This window comes from Condylura cristata, unplaced genomic scaffold, assembly GCF_000260355.1.
Source record: "Condylura cristata isolate star-nosed mole 26May11 unplaced genomic scaffold, ConCri1.0 scaffold00002, whole genome shotgun sequence".
Lineage (NCBI taxonomy): Eukaryota > Metazoa > Chordata > Mammalia > Eulipotyphla > Talpidae > Condylura > Condylura cristata.
The window spans coordinates 3,803,123-3,809,141 of record NW_004567103.1 but is presented as its reverse complement, the minus strand read 5'-3'; the positions used below and the strand labels follow the sequence as shown (position 1 = coordinate 3,809,141).

Here is a 6,019-nt window from a genome sequence, read left to right as displayed (position 1 = left end):
CCTGCCTTTCTCTTCCCGCCTCGGCCTCCTCTTCCCCTCGCTTAGCTTGTACTTTGGACGCCTTTCCTTAGATGTGAGTGTCTCGGGGTCCTCGCCAGCCCCGCCGGCTTCCCTGTACCAGACCCTGACCTCTCGAGGCCCCACTTCTGCAGACCTCCAGGTCTGGGGCGTGGAGGGACACCCCAAGATGTTTCTGCGGCCACCGTCTTGAAGTGGGTCTGGCCCAAGCTGCTCTGACAGCCGTAGGGGGTGGCTTGTGGGGGGGAAAGGGGCCGCTGGGGGAGGGGGAGTATGAAGTGGGTCTCAGAAGTACCTGCACAGTAAGGCAAGCCCCAGAAGACTTTCTAGGGGGTGTGCCCAGGGATGGGCCCACCCAGAGCACAAGGGAAGGGGCTGTCCTCTGGGGCCCTCCCCGGGATGCCTGTCGGTCAGTGCCTTCAGCGTAGAGTTTTGGGGGCTGAGAAGTCAAGCACAATTGTTGTCTGAGTGGAACCAAAGAAGAAGGACCAGCCCTCCCCGCCCCAGGCCCTCAGGAGCACAAGTGGGGTCCCTGCAGGCTGCAGGACACAGGAGGTGGGTCCTGCCCGAGGGCAGAGTCGGCCTTCTCCCACCTCGGGGCTGCCTTAGAAGCCGGGGACACCTGGTACTTGTGCACCTGCCTCCTGTTCTCACATTCCGTCCCCTCTGCTTTGGGGGGCACCGAGTCTCCCCTTCTCCTCACTTTTGCATGTTTTTACTGAAGGTTCGCTAACCCACCTCAGCCCCAACTCCTGAACAGGACTTGGATTCCTCCAGCCAGACGGTGTTCTCTAGGTGTGAGACTTAAATGCTTTGTATATTTTCTCAGTTAGATCTTTTCAGAAGCATCTGTAGAACAATAAAAATCTTTGACTTCTGACTCTGACTTGGGAGTGGGGCCTCCCGCCACCCTGCAGGCTGCAGGGGCGTGGGTGAGGGGGGGTCCTGGCCCAGCCCAGGCAGCGGTCCCCCGGCATCTCCATCCTCGAGGTGTCAGCCTCGTAGGCCGAGCCAGGCAGATGTACGAGGGCCGGGAGAGCTTAGGCCAAGGTCGTGCTCCCTTTAAGTGCCTGTAAACCTCCAGCTTGGTTCTGCACACATGATACCATTATTGCTTCTCCTTTAAGTGCCTGGACGGTGTCCTGTTCCCTACAAGTTCTGGCCATTAGTAAGCAAGAGTCTTGGGGGATCGTTGCTGAGGCCTGGCATAAGATGCAGGGTCATGTCCTAGCGAGGAGACCGTGGGAGCTGCTCACAGCCAGAGCTTCGTGGGCACCCAAGGGGAACCAGGCCCTGATCCGGCAGGAGGATGGGGCCTGGGCCCGGGGCTCCGAGTGGGATCCAGCCAGCCTGCGAGGCATGCAGACACGCCTCTGGGCTCCCAAGGCCACCTTCACAGTGACTTGGGCTTTGTTACCCCAGCTGGTCTGAATGCGGTGCAGGTCTTAATGCAGTGCAAGTGCCGTTAAAATGCAAGCAGGCTTTATCTTTTATTTGGCATATTCTAGGCAACAGCAGAGTAACCACTGAAGAAGGGAATGAACAGCCTCCAGGCATTAGGCTCTAAGATCACCAGCACTGAGTGCCTGGTGACCGAGGGACCGGTCACCGGGGCAGGGCCTGGAAGTGGACTTAACATAAGGAAATTGGTGGGTGAGTGGGGGCCATGCGGGTTCTTAATGGAACAACTGGTTAGTGTTTTGACAAAACATTAACCTGGATCCTACTTCCCTGTCACACAGTTTTCCTGGGTCAAAGTTTGAATGTGAAATGAAGCCATAAAAGCATTTGATGATTTAAAAGATAATCTCGGAAGAGGAAAGCAGCGTCTAAACATGGGCCCAGCAGAGACAACCTGGCGTGGAAAGATCAGAATTTCTTTTGTTTTGTTTTTAATTTCTTAAAAGATTTATACATACACAACTGGGGTATGGGCCAGAGGTGCACTGGGGGTGAAGATTCACCAGAGACAGTGGGGAGCAGAAGAGGCAGATCTACGGAAATCCACTGCTGAGCCGAGCAGTGGGTGGGTCAGGAGATGTCTGCTGGGCCCTGGGGGTCACTGCCTGGCCGGGAATTGTGGGTAGCTTCATAGGGCTGGGCTTTGACCCCTTGGGCCAGCAGGGAGGGTCCAAGATTAGAATTTATATACAGCAAAAGAGCCCCACAGGCAAAAGGCATGATTGTAAGCAACTTTTTAACATTTTTAATTTTGAAACTTTTCATCTATACTAAATGCTATATGTGAATCATATATGTCAGTTACATTGACCTAAGATGAAATTCTCCGTAGTTTATGAGGTGATTAAATTAGCAAGGCTTTGGAAATGCAATTGTGCCTTTGGGGGCTTGGTGGCCTCTAAGTTTACATCTCTCATTTCCTAGGTCATGACCTAAAGAAAGGCCAAGCTGCATGCAAAGCAGGTCACATTCTGCTGTTTGATGGCACCCCTGGTTTCTAGAGAATGAGAGGTGAATTCTCCCACCGCCCTGCCCCTCTGGTCTGTACCCCAGTTCTGTATGCAAAAATAAACAAAAATCTTAAAAAAAAAAAAAAAAGAATTGGAGGCTGCGGCTGGAAGGCTGGGAAATTCTTGTTTGAATTCATCCACGCCCAGACTCAAGGGGGCTGAAATCCGGCTTACCTGGGCAGCTTCACGCCGCAGGAAGTGAGTCCTGACTTGGAGAGGTGCAGCCTCTGCACCGTGCTTGATCTCACCTGCTGGGCCAGTGGGGGAACATTCCCAGAACATTTGCAAAATGTCCACAGTTAATACACAAGATGACAAATATATACCTGGAAACCACCTGAATTCCTCTCCCACTGCCTCTCATGACAGCACCCCAGAACTTAAAGGGCTAGCGCTGCGGTGTACTCTTCTCCCCTATTCTTCGGGATGATTGATGGCTTGCAGCTGCCCGCTGGAGCTAGCCCTGCTGGCCGGCTGCTCCCCGCTACTTTGCAGTCAGCTGGAGGCTGTGCTGGGCCCAGCAGCCAGGACAGCACCTCCCTGCCCAGGGCCTTGCTGGGCAAGGTCTCCAGGCAGGAGCGTGGCCTTCCTGGCAGCTTGGCAGCGGAGCTCCAACCGACAGAAAGCAGAAGGTGCCAGTCCTCATAAGGTCTGGAATCCAAATTCCAGAACATAACTCCATGGCAATGTTGGTCGAAGCGAGTTGCACAGCCAGCCCTGATTTTTTAAAGAGAGGTGTAGGCTCAGGCCCTCCCTGGTGGCGCAGCGGGTTAAAGCACAGCACTGAGAATCTAAAGCCGCTTCCGCATGAGTTCGATCCCCGCCTGCCCCGGAGGTGACCACATGGCGTGGCAGACCTCTCCTGACCCGCCCGCTGCTCCCCTCAGCAGTGTACTTCGTTAATCTGCCTGTTCTGCTCCCCACTCTGTCTTTGGTGAAGCCTCTCACCACCCCTGAGCCTCTAGCCTGTACCCCAGTTCTGTATGCATAAATAAATCTTAAAAAAAAAAAAAAAAGAGGTGTAGGCTCTGGAAGGAGACACACGCGTGGTCAAAATGCCAAGAGACCCCCACATCATCCAAGCCTCTGCTCCCCAGCCCCCCCCACCCCACCTCTATCTTGCCAGGGACATTAACTACACACCTATTCTTAGGTCCAAGGTAGTTGGGAGAGTTCAGTACCACGATCACATCACAAATCTTACTAAGTTCGAATTTAAGGGGAAATCACCATGAGTTCTGTTTTGACCTAGCTAATTCTCTGAATTTAGAGAATTGTCTTCTTCACATTCATTTTTAATCAAGGGTGAATGCTGAATTTTTGATCAAGTGCGTCCCGCCTTTGATGTGTCCGTGTGGTGAGTAAATTAACTGGTCACCAAGTATTATCTTGTCTCTACACTATTAGACTGTTCACTAACATCCTGCTGGGGAGTGCATGATCTGTGTTTGCGAGTGAGACTGGAGGTTTTACTGGTCCTGCGGATGAGGTGGGGTATAGACGCTGATCAACATCTGGCCTTCAGGTGTGCCCAGCCCTCTTGTCCCAGTAATGGTGGCAAATTGGACAAGAACCAAATTTTAAATTTTCAAAAGCCGTTTGTTGCTGGGTTTGGCCCAGCAGCGTCACTGCCGGGAAACTGTCCTGTGGTTAGAGGCTAACAAGGACCCAGCATCTCGACGGCTGTCATAGCGAGACTGAAGACAAAAGTCCCTCCACTGGGGGCTTGGCTGTTTCAGTGCGATATTTTGTTGCTATGGCGATACTGAGGCAGATCGATTTGTGCTGATGTTCTCTGGGTTCTCTGAGATCTATAATTAGGGTAAGGCAGGTGGCAGAGCAAGAATTTATATCCCCTTTGTGCATTTTCTAGAAGATAGCTATGTGGATGTGTGTACATTATTTCGGGAAAGGTACTCAAGGCCATGTGACACCAGATACGTGGAGAGCAGCGTGCAAGGACTTTGGGTCACAATGCGAGCGCGTGTGTCTGGGCACAGCACCCTGCGGTGGGTGGGGGGGCCCCCCTCGTCAGCCCTCCGTGCACAGTAGCTCCCGCCTCCCCTCTGGCCCTTGAGTCTGTCACCCACCCTGAAATGCCACCCGGGTCTGGCCTGACGAGGACAGCAGTTGGAAATGTGAAGCTGACAAAAATAGGAAGCGCTGTAACCTCCTGCCAGTGTTGCTATGGCAACCAGAGCCTGGGCGGTCTCCATGGAAACCGTTCTCAGCCTCCTGCCTGAAGGAGTTACCACCCACCCTTGCCGAGGCTCATTTATCAGGGATCTCAGCCCTGCCACAGACGATGAGGGAGGGCATGGTCCCCCAGCACCCCGAGGCTGCCTGGGGGGCTCAGCACCCCAACGGCTGTGCCCAGGGGACATGCCCTAGTGGGAGGCTCAGCTCACACCACACAGACCCCTAGGCACTGCCACAATGTCCCTGATGTCCCTGGAGGGAGCAGGGGCCCAGTCCAGAGGTCTTGGGGTCTGGACCCTAAAGTGTGCGGTGCGCCCGAGAGGGGTGAGCACTCTCGCTGGGCTCCACTGGCCCCTGTGAAAAACTGGGAGTTTGTCAGACTGTGGTTCCCCCTTCGAGCCCCACTGGCCTGGCGGCACTCAGCTCAGAGGAGGGAAAGAGGAAATGTGTCCTCCCCGGGGGTTCATCTGAGCTTGGAAGGGGGGAGCAGGGGAGGGCCTGAGGAAGCAGCAGGGAAGAGAAGCCCACTGCCCAGGAGACAAGCAGGGGCAGGGTGGGCGCGAGCACCAGCTCCCCAACGGTGTGGCCTGGAAGGGAGGCCGGAGCCCCGCTGCCCCGCCCCCGCACCTCACCCTGCCCATGCCGCCAGCCTGCCGCCACGCCCAGAGCCCAGCACGTGGCCGCCCCCCACTGCCCGAAGAAGAGCCTGGTCACTGGCAGCTGAATGCCTGTCAGCAAGGAGGACAGACAAGGGGCCCAGCCAGGCGCAGAGGGGCAGGGGCCTAACTCTCATCACCGGGCCACCACATCCGAGCGAGCGCAGGCGGCGGCCAGTGGATGTGGTCTGTCATCTCGCTTAGCGTCGGGGTGAGTGTGAGTTTCCGAGGCTCAGAGGCCCAGGGAAAGGAAGTGGAACCTGGTCACTCGGCACCAGCCCAGTCAGGCCACGCTTTTCACAGGTGCTGCTTCTCGTGGCCCCGTCCCTCCGCCAGGCCAGTCTGAGTCAGGTGCCTGGACTGGGCTCTCTCCACCAGCAGCGCCACGCCGCAGGCAGTGCCTACCCTGACGCACTTTCTAGAAACAGCCACCATGAGGCTGTGCCCTGGGGGGGGGGGCGCAACCTCCTCCACCCACTGCTGTGACTGGTTCACTTGGCTGCCTCCAGGTGCTCACATGGCCTCTAGCACCCACTCACCTTGTCTGAGCCCCCCGTGTCCTGTCAGTAAATCCCTTTCTGCCTAAGTGAGCCAGAATGCTTCCTGTGGCCTGTGTAGCAGCAGGAGGGCCGGGTGGGTGAAATAAGAAAACAACTCAGTTCTTCACGCTTTCCA

The 6,019-nt window shown here is 55.6% G+C and overlaps 1 protein-coding gene across 1 annotated transcript in view; it reads left to right on the top strand.

The window, feature by feature from the left end:
• ITM2C (integral membrane protein 2C) overlaps window positions 1–6,019 on the top strand; it is a 19,910-nt gene that overhangs the window by 3,548 nt on the left and 10,343 nt on the right. The window lies entirely within an intron of this gene.